This window comes from Anas platyrhynchos, chromosome 38 (genome assembly GCF_047663525.1).
Source record: "Anas platyrhynchos isolate ZD024472 breed Pekin duck chromosome 38, IASCAAS_PekinDuck_T2T, whole genome shotgun sequence".
Lineage (NCBI taxonomy): Eukaryota > Metazoa > Chordata > Aves > Anseriformes > Anatidae > Anas > Anas platyrhynchos.
Genome location: NC_092626.1, coordinates 643,563 through 657,347, shown reverse-complemented (window position 1 = coordinate 657,347; position 13,785 = coordinate 643,563). Strand labels below are relative to the sequence as shown.

General features: G+C 46.0%; 3 pseudogenes; all 3 read left to right on the top strand.

Moving 5' to 3' along the window:
- The first annotated feature begins 782 nt into the window (after positions 1 to 782).
- On the top strand, positions 783 to 3,128 carry LOC119715179 (very low-density lipoprotein receptor pseudogene; annotated as a pseudogene).
- Positions 3,129 to 3,879: 751 nt separating this feature from the next.
- Positions 3,880 to 6,210, top strand: LOC119715180 (very low-density lipoprotein receptor pseudogene; annotated as a pseudogene).
- An 877-nt stretch (positions 6,211 to 7,087) lies between these two features.
- LOC119715160 (very low-density lipoprotein receptor pseudogene) lies at positions 7,088 to 9,420 on the top strand (annotated as a pseudogene).
- Positions 9,421 to 13,785: the final 4,365 nt, after the last annotated feature.

The window sequence follows — 13,785 nt, the reverse complement described above, 5'->3', positions numbered from 1 at the left end:
TGACCTCAGAAATAGAACCTGAGCAATAGGACCTCAGCTTTGTGACCTCATCAATAGCACCTCAGCATTGTGACCTCAGCTATAGGACGTCAGCAATACGACCTCAGGAATAGGACCTCAGCATTGTAACCTCAGCAATACGACCTCAGCATTGTGACCTCAGCAATAGGACCTCAGCAATAGGACCTCCGCATTGTGACCTTAGCAATAGGACCTCAGCAATAGGACCTCAGCATTGTGACCTCAGCATTGTGACCTCAGCATTAGGACCTCAGCAATAGGACCACAGCATTGGGACCTCAGCAATAGGACCTCAGCAATAGGACCTCAGCAATAGGACCTCAGAAATAGGACCTCAGCATTGTGACCTCAGCAATAGGACCTCAGCAATAGGACCTCAGCATTGTGACCTCAGCAATAGGACCTCAGCATTGTGACCTCAGCATTGTGACCTCAGCAATAGGACCTCAGCAATACGACCTCAGCAATAGGACCTCAGCATTTTGACCTCAGCATTGTGACCTCAGCAGTAGGACCTCAGCATTGTGACCTCAGCATTGTGACCTCAGCAATAGGACCTCAGCAATCGGACCTCAGAAATAGGACCTCAGCAATAGGACCTCAGCATTGTGACCTCAGCATTGTGACCTACGCAATAGGACCTCAGCACTGTGACCTCAGCAATAGGACCTCAGCAATAGGACCTCAGCAATAAGACCTCAGCATTGTGACCTCAGGAATAGGACCTCAGCAATAGGACCTCAGCAATACGACCACAGCATTGGGACATCAGTAATCATGTGTCTCATCCATTTGTGGTGAATGGTCAGTGGCAAAAAGAAAAGGGGGAGAGTAAGGGGCGGCAAAGACAGAAACGGTACCAGGAGGATGCCACTGACACTGACAGCACGGGTAATAGGAGTAGTATAAGTGACACTGGTGCAGAGCTGCGGCGGGCGCTGCTGCGCTGTGGGGCATTCTGCCTGCTGCTCGCCCTCGCCTGCCTGTGCACTGCTGCCGACAATGCTAGAGCAAAATGTGAAGACTGCTCAGATGGCAGTGATGAGAGTGCTTGTGTGAAGAAGACGTGTGCTGAATCTGACTTTGTGTGCAACAGTGGTCAGTGTGTGCCAAACAGATGGCAGTGTGATGGGGATCCGGACTGTGAAAATGAGTCTGATGAGAGTGCTGATCTGTGTCATATGAGAACATGTCGGGTAAATGAAATTAGCTGTGGTCCTCAGTCAGTCCAGTGTATCCCAGTGTCCTGGAAATGTGATGGTGAAAAGGACTGTGACAGTGCAGAAGATGAAGAGAATTGTGGCATTGTGACTTGTAGTGCAGCAGAATTCACATGCAGTAGTGGGCAATGTATTTCCAAAAGCTTTGTCTGCAATGGTCAAGATGACTGCAGTGATGGTAGCAATGAGCTGGAGTGTGCACCTCCTACCTGTGGTGTTCATGAGTTTCAGTGCAAGAATTCTACCTGCATCCCTATCAGCTGGGTGTGTGATGATGATGCTGACTGCTCCGACCACTCGGATGAATCTTTGGAGCAGTGTGGCCGCCAGCCTGCACCTCCAGTGAAGTGTTCTGCGAGTGAGGTGCAGTGCATCTCAGGTGAATGTATCCACAAGAAGTGGCGATGTGACAGAGATCCTGATTGCAAGGATGGAAGTGATGAAATTAACTGCCCTTCTCGGACCTGCAGGCCAGACCAGTTCAGATGTGTAGATGGGAACTGTGTCCACGGAAGAAGGCAGTGCAATGGTGTGAGAGACGGTCTGGATGGCACTGATGAAGCAAACTGTAACAATGTTATTCAGTGCTCTGGACCTGGCAAATTCAAGTGCAGAAGTGGAGAATGCATAGATACCAATAAAGTGTGTAACCAGCAGAGAGACTGCAAGGACTGGGGTGATGAGCCCCTGAAGGAATGCAACATAAATGAATGTGACTGTCCAGCTGGGTTTGACTTTGTAGAAAAGAGAAACTGTGGAATTGATGAATGTCAAAACCCTGGTATCTGTAGTCAAATCTGTATCAACCTGAAAGGTGGCTACAAATGTGAACGTAGCCGTGGCTATCAGATGAATCCTGCTACAGGAACCGGGAAAGGGCCATACCGGTACAAAAACACAAGTAACACCTGTGATTACAATGACGCTGCTAAGCAGGGTTTAGGAGTTTATAGCATGGAGACAAGGGGTGACAACTACAGTGTTTGGAACAATTGTACAGCTTTGGCCTTGCCTCCTGATGTGCTTCTGATTTGTGGGGATGGGGCCTGGCAAGGTATCCCTGCAAATGCTGTCAGATGTCCATGTTACTTAGATAAACTCATTGTATTTGCTCCTAGCTTGCTACAGTTGCATGAGATCACCAGACATAAATGGGCATTGCTTGCATCGGATTGCAATGATAATGTTGAATTGTGTGGGGTTGCAGCTAGAGCGGCATTAGCAATTTCAGTGGCATCTGCGGCCACACGTAACAACTTAGAAAAATTGGAATGCTGGGCCGAGAGGCAAGCCTATGCCATGACAGAGATACTTGAGGAGATGTTACCAGATCAAAATAGTCTGCGACATCTGCTTTTACAGGATCAAGCTGCTATTGACATCTTGCTTTTGGCTCAAAGGAATGGGTGTGAGGACTTTAAGGGAATGTACTGTTTAAACCTTTCTGATCATAATGAGTCAATTCACAAATCCATTACTTTCCTGAAAGAGCATATGAGAAAGATTCAGTATGGTATCAATCCTTTCAATCAATGGTTCACTGACTTGTTTGAAACAAGGTGTAGATGGTTGCTGGGTTTAGTCACAAGGGGATTAAGGATTTGGTTTATGGTGGTGGTAATCATCATTGTGTGTTGTAAGTATAGCTAAAGAGTTGCTTGTAAAACTGCTGTGTTGGGCTTGGTTTGCTCAAAAGAAGAAGGGGGAATTGTTGAGGGATTTCTTGAAACAGCAAAAATCCCATGGCTTGCTGTAGCTGAGCAAACCAAGCTACCAGGGCAACTATGAGAAGTTCCCATGACAGTGTTCCCACATCGCCCAATTGAGGAATTCAGAAAAATATGGTTACCAGTAGCTGGCTTCAAGGACAAGGTCTATGTGACTGCTAATCACAAGGGGTTGTTTTCTTGCAGGTGAGGTTGTTTTCTTATAGTTGTTTGTCTGAGTGCTTTTGACCAATAACCTTGTGTGAAACACTGTCCACCCCTGTTAATTTCTCTATAAAAGTTAGGCTATTCGGGCAATAAAATGGAGCATGATCTGACTCTACTGGTGTCTGTCGTGCTTTCGGCCGTGCTTCCTGCAACACAATAGGACATCAGCAATAGGACCTCAGCAATAGGACCTCAGCATTGTGACCTCAGCAATAGGACCTAAGCAATAGGACCTCAGCATTGTGACCTCAGCAAGAGGACCTCAGCAATAGGACCTCAGAAATAGGACCTCAGCAATAGGACCTCAGCAACAGGACCTCAGCATTGTGACCTCAGCAATAGGACCTCAGCAATAGGACCTCAGCATTGTGACCTCAGCATTGTGACCTCAGCAATAGGACCTCAGCAATAGGACCTCAGCATTGTGACCTCAGCAATAGGACCTCAGAAATAGGACCTCAGCAATAGGACCTCAGCATTGTGACCTCAGCATTGTGACCTCAGCAATAGGACCTCAGCAATAGGACCTCAGCAATAGGACCTCAGCATTGTGACCTACGCAATAGGACCTCAGCATTGTGACCTCAGCATTGTGACCTCAGCAATAGGACCTCAGCAATAAGACCTCAGCATTGTGACCTCAGGAATAGGACCTCAGCAATAGGACCTCAGCAATACGACCACAGCATTGGGACATCAGTAATCATGTGTCTCATCCATTTGTGGTGAATGGTCAGTGGCAAAAAGAAAAGGGGGAGAGTAAGGGGCGGCAAAGACAGAAACGGTACCAGGAGGATGCCACTGACACTGACAGCACGGGTAATAGGAGTAGTATAAGTGACACTGGTGCAGAGCTGCGGCGGGCGCTGCTGCGCTGTGGGGCATTCTGCCTGCTGCTCGCCCTCGCCTGCCTGTGCACTGCTGCCGACAATGCTAGAGCAAAATGTGAAGACTGCTCAGATGGCAGTGATGAGAGTGCTTGTGTGAAGAAGACGTGTGCTGAATCTGACTTTGTGTGCAACAGTGGTCAGTGTGTGCCAAACAGATGGCAGTGTGATGGGGATCCGGACTGTGAAAATGAGTCTGATGAGAGTGCTGATCTGTGTCATATGAGAACATGTCGGGTAAATGAAATTAGCTGTGGTCCTCAGTCAGTCCAGTGTATCCCAGTGTCCTGGAAATGTGATGGTGAAAAGGACTGTGACAGTGCAGAAGATGAAGAGAATTGTGGCATTGTGACTTGTAGTGCAGCAGAATTCACATGCAGTAGTGGGCAATGTATTTCCAAAAGCTTTGTCTGCAATGGTCAAGATGACTGCAGTGATGGTAGCAATGAGCTGGAGTGTGCACCTCCTACCTGTGGTGTTCATGAGTTTCAGTGCAAGAATTCTACCTGCATCCCTATCAGCTGGGTGTGTGATGATGATGCTGACTGCTCCGACCACTCGGATGAATCTTTGGAGCAGTGTGGCCGCCAGCCTGCACCTCCAGTGAAGTGTTCTGCGAGTGAGGTGCAGTGCATCTCAGGTGAATGTATCCACAAGAAGTGGCGATGTGACAGAGATCCTGATTGCAAGGATGGAAGTGATGAAATTAACTGCCCTTCTCGGACCTGCAGGCCAGACCAGTTCAGATGTGTAGATGGGAACTGTGTCCACGGAAGAAGGCAGTGCAATGGTGTGAGAGACGGTCTGGATGGCACTGATGAAGCAAACTGTAACAATGTTATTCAGTGCTCTGGACCTGGCAAATTCAAGTGCAGAAGTGGAGAATGCATAGATACCAATAAAGTGTGTAACCAGCAGAGAGACTGCAAGGACTGGGGTGATGAGCCCCTGAAGGAATGCAACATAAATGAATGTGACTGTCCAGCTGGGTTTGACTTTGTAGAAAAGAGAAACTGTGGAATTGATGAATGTCAAAACCCTGGTATCTGTAGTCAAATCTGTATCAACCTGAAAGGTGGCTACAAATGTGAACGTAGCCGTGGCTATCAGATGAATCCTGCTACAGGAACCGGGAAAGGGCCATACCGGTACAAAAACACAAGTAACACCTGTGATTACAATGACGCTGCTAAGCAGGGTTTAGGAGTTTATAGCATGGAGACAAGGGGTGACAACTACAGTGTTTGGAACAATTGTACAGCTTTGGCCTTGCCTCCTGATGTGCTTCTGATTTGTGGGGATGGGGCCTGGCAAGGTATCCCTGCAAATGCTGTCAGATGTCCATGTTACTTAGATAAACTCATTGTATTTGCTCCTAGCTTGCTACAGTTGCATGAGATCACCAGACATAAATGGGCATTGCTTGCATCGGATTGCAATGATAATGTTGAATTGTGTGGGGTTGCAGCTAGAGCGGCATTAGCAATTTCAGTGGCATCTGCGGCCACACGTAACAACTTAGAAAAATTGGAATGCTGGGCCGAGAGGCAAGCCTATGCCATGACAGAGATACTTGAGGAGATGTTACCAGATCAAAATAGTCTGCGACATCTGCTTTTACAGGATCAAGCTGCTATTGACATCTTGCTTTTGGCTCAAAGGAATGGGTGTGAGGACTTTAAGGGAATGTACTGTTTAAACCTTTCTGATCATAATGAGTCAATTCACAAATCCATTACTTTCCTGAAAGAGCATATGAGAAAGATTCAGTATGGTATCAATCCTTTCAATCAATGGTTCACTGACTTGTTTGAAACAAGGTGTAGATGGTTGCTGGGTTTAGTCACAAGGGGATTAAGGATTTGGTTTATGGTGGTGGTAATCATCATTGTGTGTTGTAAGTATAGCTAAAGAGTTGCTTGTAAAACTGCTGTGTTGGGCTTGGTTTGCTCAAAAGAAGAAGGGGGAATTGTTGAGGGATTTCTTGAAACAGCAAAAATCCCATGGCTTGCTGTAGCTGAGCAAACCAAGCTACCAGGGCAACTATGAGAAGTTCCCATGACAGTGTTCCCACATCGCCCAATTGAGGAATTCAGAAAAATATGGTTACCAGTAGCTGGCTTCAAGGACAAGGTCTATGTGACTGCTAATCACAAGGGGTTGTTTTCTTGCAGGTGAGGTTGTTTTCTTATAGTTGTTTGTCTGAGTGCTTTTGACCAATAACCTTGTGTGAAACACTGTCCACCCCTGTTAATTTCTCTATAAAAGTTAGGCTATTCGGGCAATAAAATGGAGCATGATCTGACTCTACTGGTGTCTGTCGTGCTTTCGGCCGTGCTTCCTGCAACACAATAGGACATCAGCAATAGGACCTCAGCAATAGGACCTCAGCATTGTGACCTCAGCAATAGGACCTAAGCAATAGGACCTCAGCATTGTGACCTCAGCAAGAGGACCTCAGCAATAGGACCTCAGAAATAGGACCTCAGCAATAGGACCTCAGCAACAGGACCTCAGCATTGTGACCTCAGCAATAGGACCTAAGCAATAGGACCTCAGCATTGTGACCTCAGCAAGAGGACCTCAGCAATAGGACCTCAGAAATAGGACCTCAGCAATAGGACCTCAGCAACAGGACCTCAGCATTGTGACCTCAGCAATAGGACCTCAGCAATAGGACCTCAGCATTGTGACCTCAGCATTGTGACCTCAGCAATAGGACCTCAGCAATAGGACCTCAGCATTGTGACCTCAGCAATAGGACCTCAGAAATAGGACCTCAGCAATAGGACCTCAGCATTGTGACCTCAGCATTGTGACCTCAGCAATAGGACCTCAGCAATAGGACCTCAGCAATAGGACCTCAGCATTGTGACCTACGCAATAGGACCTCAGCATTGTGACCTCAGCATTGTGACCTCAGCAATAGGACCTCAGCAATAAGACCTCAGCATTGTGACCTCAGGAATAGGACCTCAGCAATAGGACCTCAGCAATACGACCACAGCATTGGGACATCAGTAATCATGTGTCTCATCCATTTGTGGTGAATGGTCAGTGGCAAAAAGAAAAGGGGGAGAGTAAGGGGCGGCAAAGACAGAAACGGTACCAGGAGGATGCCACTGACACTGACAGCACGGGTAATAGGAGTAGTATAAGTGACACTGGTGCAGAGCTGCGGCGGGCGCTGCTGCGCTGTGGGGCATTCTGCCTGCTGCTCGCCCTCGCCTGCCTGTGCACTGCTGCCGACAGTGCTAGAGCAAAATGTGAAGACTGCTCAGATGGCAGTGATGAGAGTGCTTGTGTGAAGAAGACGTGTGCTGAATCTGACTTTGTGTGCAACAGTGGTCAGTGTGTGCCAAACAGATGGCAGTGTGATGGGGATCCGGACTGTGAAAATGAGTCTGATGAGAGTGCTGATCTGTGTCATATGAGAACATGTCGGGTAAATGAAATTAGCTGTGGTCCTCAGTCAGTCCAGTGTATCCCAGTGTCCTGGAAATGTGATGGTGAAAAGGACTGTGACAGTGCAGAAGATGAAGAGAATTGTGGCATTGTGACTTGTAGTGCAGCAGAATTCACATGCAGTAGTGGGCAATGTATTTCCAAAAGCTTTGTCTGCAATGGTCAAGATGACTGCAGTGATGGTAGCAATGAGCTGGAGTGTGCACCTCCTACCTGTGGTGTTCATGAGTTTCAGTGCAAGAATTCTACCTGCATCCCTATCAGCTGGGTGTGTGATGATGATGCTGACTGCTCCGACCACTCGGATGAATCTTTGGAGCAGTGTGGCCGCCAGCCTGCACCTCCAGTGAAGTGTTCTGCGAGTGAGGTGCAGTGCATCTCAGGTGAATGTATCCACAAGAAGTGGCGATGTGACAGAGATCCTGATTGCAAGGATGGAAGTGATGAAATTAACTGCCCTTCTCGGACCTGCAGGCCAGACCAGTTCAGATGTGTAGATGGGAACTGTGTCCACGGAAGAAGGCAGTGCAATGGTGTGAGAGACGGTCTGGATGGCACTGATGAAGCAAACTGTAACAATGTTATTCAGTGCTCTGGACCTGGCAAATTCAAGTGCAGAAGTGGAGAATGCATAGATACCAATAAAGTGTGTAACCAGCAGAGAGACTGCAAGGACTGGGGTGATGAGCCCCTGAAGGAATGCAACATAAATGAATGTGACTGTCCAGCTGGGTTTGACTTTGTAGAAAAGAGAAACTGTGGAATTGATGAATGTCAAAACCCTGGTATCTGTAGTCAAATCTGTATCAACCTGAAAGGTGGCTACAAATGTGAACGTAGCCGTGGCTATCAGATGAATCCTGCTACAGGAACCGGGAAAGGGCCATACCGGTACAAAAACACAAGTAACACCTGTGATTACAATGACGCTGCTAAGCAGGGTTTAGGAGTTTATAGCATGGAGACAAGGGGTGACAACTACAGTGTTTGGAACAATTGTACAGCTTTGGCCTTGCCTCCTGATGTGCTTCTGATTTGTGGGGATGGGGCCTGGCAAGGTATCCCTGCAAATGCTGTCAGATGTCCATGTTACTTAGATAAACTCATTGTATTTGCTCCTAGCTTGCTACAGTTGCATGAGATCACCAGACATAAATGGGCATTGCTTGCATCGGATTGCAATGATAATGTTGAATTGTGTGGGGTTGCAGCTAGAGCGGCATTAGCAATTTCAGTGGCATCTGCGGCCACACGTAACAACTTAGAAAAATTGGAATGCTGGGCCGAGAGGCAAGCCTATGCCATGACAGAGATACTTGAGGAGATGTTACCAGATCAAAATAGTCTGCGACATCTGCTTTTACAGGATCAAGCTGCTATTGACATCTTGCTTTTGGCTCAAAGGAATGGGTGTGAGGACTTTAAGGGAATGTACTGTTTAAACCTTTCTGATCATAATGAGTCAATTCACAAATCCATTACTTTCCTGAAAGAGCATATGAGAAAGATTCAGTATGGTATCAATCCTTTCAATCAATGGTTCACTGACTTGTTTGAAACAAGGTGTAGATGGTTGCTGGGTTTAGTCACAAGGGGATTAAGGATTTGGTTTATGGTGGTGGTAATCATCATTGTGTGTTGTAAGTATAGCTAAAGAGTTGCTTGTAAAACTGCTGTGTTGGGCTTGGTTTGCTCAAAAGAAGAAGGGGGAATTGTTGAGGGATTTCTTGAAACAGCAAAAATCCCATGGCTTGCTGTAGCTGAGCAAACCAAGCTACCAGGGCAACTATGAGAAGTTCCCATGACAGTGTTCCCACATCGCCCAATTGAGGAATTCAGAAAAATATGGTTACCAGTAGCTGGCTTCAAGGACAAGGTCTATGTGACTGCTAATCACAAGGGGTTGTTTTCTTGCAGGTGAGGTTGTTTTCTTATAGTTGTTTGTCTGAGTGCTTTTGACCAATAACCTTGTGTGAAACACTGTCCACCCCTGTTAATTTCTCTATAAAAGTTAGGCTATTCGGGCAATAAAATGGAGCATGATCTGACTCTACTGGTGTCTGTCGTGCTTTCGGCCGTGCTTCCTGCAACACAATAGGACATCAGCAATAGGACCTCAGCAATAGGACCTCAGCATTGTGACCTCAGCAATAGGACCTAAGCAATAGGACCTCAGCATTGTGACCTCAGCAATAGGACCTAAGCAATAGGACCTCAGCATTGTGACCTCAGCAAGAGGACCTCAGCAATAGGACCTCAGAAATAGGACCTCAGCAATAGGACCTCAGCAACAGGACCTCAGCATTGTGACCTCAGCAATAGGACCTCAGCAATAGGACCTCAGCATTGTGACCTCAGCATTGTGACCTCAGCAATAGGACCTCAGCAATAGGACCTCAGCAATAAGACCTCAGCAATAGGACCTCAGAAATAGGACCTCAGCAATAGGACCTCAGCATTGTGACCTCAGCATTGTGACCTCAGCAATAGGACCTCAGCAATAGGACCTCAGCAATAGGACCTCAGCATTGTGACCTCAGCAATAGGACCTCAGAAATAGGACCTCAGCAATAGGACCTCAGCATTGTGACCTCAGCATTGTGACCTCAGCAATAGGACCTCAGCAATAGGACCTCAGCATTGTGACCTCAGCATTGTGACCTCAGCATTGTGACCTCAGAAATAGGACCTCAGCAATAGGACCTCAGCATTGTGACCTCAGCAATAGGACCTCAGAAATAGGACCTCAGCAATAGGACCTCAGCATTGTGACCTCAGCATTGTGACCTCAGCAATAGGACCTCAGCAATAGGACCTCAGCATTGTGACGTCAGCATTGTGACCTCAGCAATAGGACCTCAGCATTTTGACCTCAGCATTGTGACCTCAGCAGTAGGACCTCAGCATTGTGACCTCAGCATTGTGACCTCAGCAATAGGACCTCAGCAATCGGACCTCAGAAATAGGACCTCAGCAATAGGACCTCAGCAATAGGACCTCAGCATTGTGACCTACGCAATAGGACCTCAGCATTGTGACCTCAGCATTGTGACCTCAGCAATAGGACCTCAGCAATAGGACCTCAGCATTGTGACCTCATCATTGTGACCTCATCATTGTGACCTCAGCAATAGGACCTCAGCAATAGGACCTCAGCATTGTGACCTCAGCATTGTGACCTCAGCAATAGGACCTCAGCATTGTGACCTCAGCATTGTGACCTCAGCAATAGGACCTCAGTAATAGGACCTCAGCAATAGGACCTAAGTGTTATAAATGTCTCAGGATTCAAATTAGGATTAAATAAAAAAATAGGAGTTATTAAATGAATATAAAGGAATAGAGGTAAGCAAACAGCGCTGGCTGCACCGGGAGTCTCTGCTCCACCAGGGCCCACACCAGTTACATCAAGCAGCTGATTTTTATGCACCGAGACTAATACATATTCATTACTACTTCTAAAAAAAATAGATTATTATAATTAGCTTCCAGGGTCCAGTTCCTCCTACTGGAGCATGCGCATCAGTCTCCTCTGGGGGTCTCTAGGGGTCTTTCATTCTGAAGGCTTGTAGTCTTCCTCTCACCCTTTGTACTTACTCGGCACTATTCCAAGTTTATGGAACACTCTCTGTACACTCTCCACAGGTCTTGCCTCCCATCCGTCCTTCAGCTTCTTTTTTCTTCCTCTTAATCTCTTGGCCCCCCTGGCCAGATACCAAGCATCCTCATAGTATCCCATAACAGTCACTAGTTGTTATCAGGTGTTCTGAAACTCCCAGACATCAAACACAAACAGCTTCTTATTTGACGCTTCACGAGTAATTAAAACTTTCTTCCCCAGCCATTCACAGACACATCTATAGCAGTGTTAAGTTAATCTCGAAGAAGACAGGAAAAAAAGGCTGTAACTGTTAGAAATAGAAGTCCGGAATAACAAAAGCAAACAGGTTCATAAATTTAGGGAGTGTTTTCTGAAGACGTGATAAATTGACTGGAATGAGGGGAAGACTGGGATACACTGCATCTGTGGTTCAAGAATTAAATTGCCAGTGCAGGGCCCAGAGGCAGACAGGATTCAAACAGAATTGTTCTTTATGGACACGAATTTATGGACACAAATTGGAATTATTAAAACATTCCTCACAATCCCTTATCTTCTTTTTAATATCCCCAATTCGTGTCTCTTCTGTTATTAAAAATTGGATTTCATCAGTTTGTTCTTGGAGGGTCCAATCCTTAAGCATCATAATTGACATATTCCCTTCCTTTTTTAATGAAGTTATTACCAATGTACTATTTATCACCCTGCGTATTGATAATGTAAAACAAGGTATCATACAAGGTACAAATAATAACGTCATTACACCACATAACAATAAAAGTAACACTCTTTTAACACCAGGCAGCCATGAAAATAAATCCCATTCCATATCCTTCCAGGTTTGTGTTTGCTCGCTCACCTCCCCCCTCTCCTTCTCTGGGATGGGAGAGAGAAATGGGAAAGTGAAGCCTGTGAGTTGAGATAACAAGAAAATAATAATAATAATAATAACAATAATAATGATGATAATATTACTACTAGTAATAATGTATACGAAACAAGTGATGCACAATGCAATTGCTCACCACCTGCTGTCCGATGCCCAACCCAACCCCGAGCAGTCCGGCCCTCCTCCCAGCCTGCCTGCTGGCAGGACAGTGAGAAGCTGAATTTGGCTTGGTCCTTGGCTTGGTGTAAACACTGCTCTGTAACAATTAAAAACAATTAAAACATCAGCATATTATTAACATTCTTCTCATCCTAAACCAGAACATAACATTCTATCAGCTACTAGGAAGAAACACCCTTTTTATCAATCTTTAAACAGCAATTACTAAAGCTAAATTTTCCACAGACTTCTCCTTCTTGTGCTAGTAAATAATCCAAAGCTAGGCAATTTTGATACAAAGTAGTTCTCATCATTTATAACTATTTCTATTACAGCTAATAACCTAATTATTCTATTAAGTATATATACTGGGGTCCTATAGTCCCAGGATCTGTCTTCTGCCCACGTATCTGGATCATAATAGGCAAACACCTTCAGGGTTGATTCAGGCTTGTGTTACCGTTCGGCCTGTCAGGGTGATCCAGCTCCTGGAAAACGAATCACAAATTTATATAGGTTAAAAAAAGGTTCTTATGTTATTTTCTCAGGACAACCTGACCTTAGTGTGGGAGAAGTCCAGTCGAGGCCCTCTCACTCGGCAGTCAATACCCATAGGGGTTGCCTCCCTCGGTAGACCATACACACCGCAGTGGAGGGTCCTGCCCTGGTCTTGCCTTCTCCCTTTCCTCACTTCAAGCTTGTCCCCTTTATTTGGCATCCTTAATTCATGCAGAGCCTCGTTGCCAGAATATTAGTTCTTCCTTAGCTTGAGTTTCAGTTTCCCAGGAGCAGACTCAACCCTCCAAGTTTCAGTAGTTACTGGTCCTTTTATTCTGGATGCATGGGTCCCTTTCTGCGGTTCTCACAGATGTTTCAGTAGTCAGTAAAACAAGGTACAGTCCCTCACATCGAGGGTTCAGTGATTCTTCCCTCCCATGGCTGCTTGTTGAAACACTTTCTTTTTTATCTTCTGACAAGTTAAATAACAGTTATCTAATTTGCTTTGCTGTATGGCCCTTTCCAGGTTCCTGTAGCAGGATTCATCTGATAGCCTTTCAGGTTGATACAGATTTGACTACAGATACCAGGGTTTTGGCATTCATCACTAACTCCACAGTTTCCCAGCTGGACAGTCATATTCATTTATGTTGCATTCCTTCAGGGGCTTATCACTCCAGTCCTTGCAGTCTCTCTGCTGGTTACACACTTTATTGGTATCTATGCATTCTCCACTTCTGCACTTGAATTTGCCAGGTCCAGAGCATTGAATAACATTGTTACAGTGTGCTTCATCAGTGCCATCCAGACAGTCTCTCACACCATTGCACTGCCTACTCCCATGGACACAGTTCCCATCTTCACATCTGAACTGGTCTGGCCTGCAAGTCTGAGAAGGGCAGTTAATTTCATCACTTCCATCCTTGCAATCAGGATCTCTGTCACATCACCACTTCTTGTGGATACATTCACCTGAGCCGCACTGCACCTCACTCACAGAACACTTCACCAGAGGTGCAGGCTGGCAGCCACACTGCTCCAAAGATTCATCCGAGTGGTCGGAGCAGTCACCTTGACCATTGCAGACAAAGCTTTTGGAAATACATTGTCC